Source organism: Asparagus officinalis, chromosome 4, assembly GCF_001876935.1.
Source record: "Asparagus officinalis chromosome 4, Aspof.V1, whole genome shotgun sequence".
NCBI lineage: Eukaryota > Viridiplantae > Streptophyta > Magnoliopsida > Asparagales > Asparagaceae > Asparagus > Asparagus officinalis.
In genome coordinates, this window is record NC_033797.1 from 7,325,652 (window position 1) to 7,325,968 (window position 317).

Genomic DNA, 317 nt, shown 5'->3' on the forward strand with positions numbered 1-317 from the left:
GAACCCTTAGCGAAGAGGGCTAAATCCCATGTGAGCCAGAAACAGTTTGCGTCTTATTTGTTCAGGAATTTAGAGAGCAATTCTGGCGAGGCTATTTGTGAGCTGGCACCACTCACTCCTTCAGGGGTAATAGTCTACTGAAGAAGGTTGATGCCCATTCCTACACCATTAGCAGTCCTGAGAGTGGTTTTCCTACAGGGACCAAGTTTAAGACATTCTTGTGGCATGCGATCGCGCCGATTCGACCTATGACCCTTCTCGCCGGTTACCTCGCTATCTGGTTAAAGAAATGCGTGGTCCCATATCAGTCCAGTGAT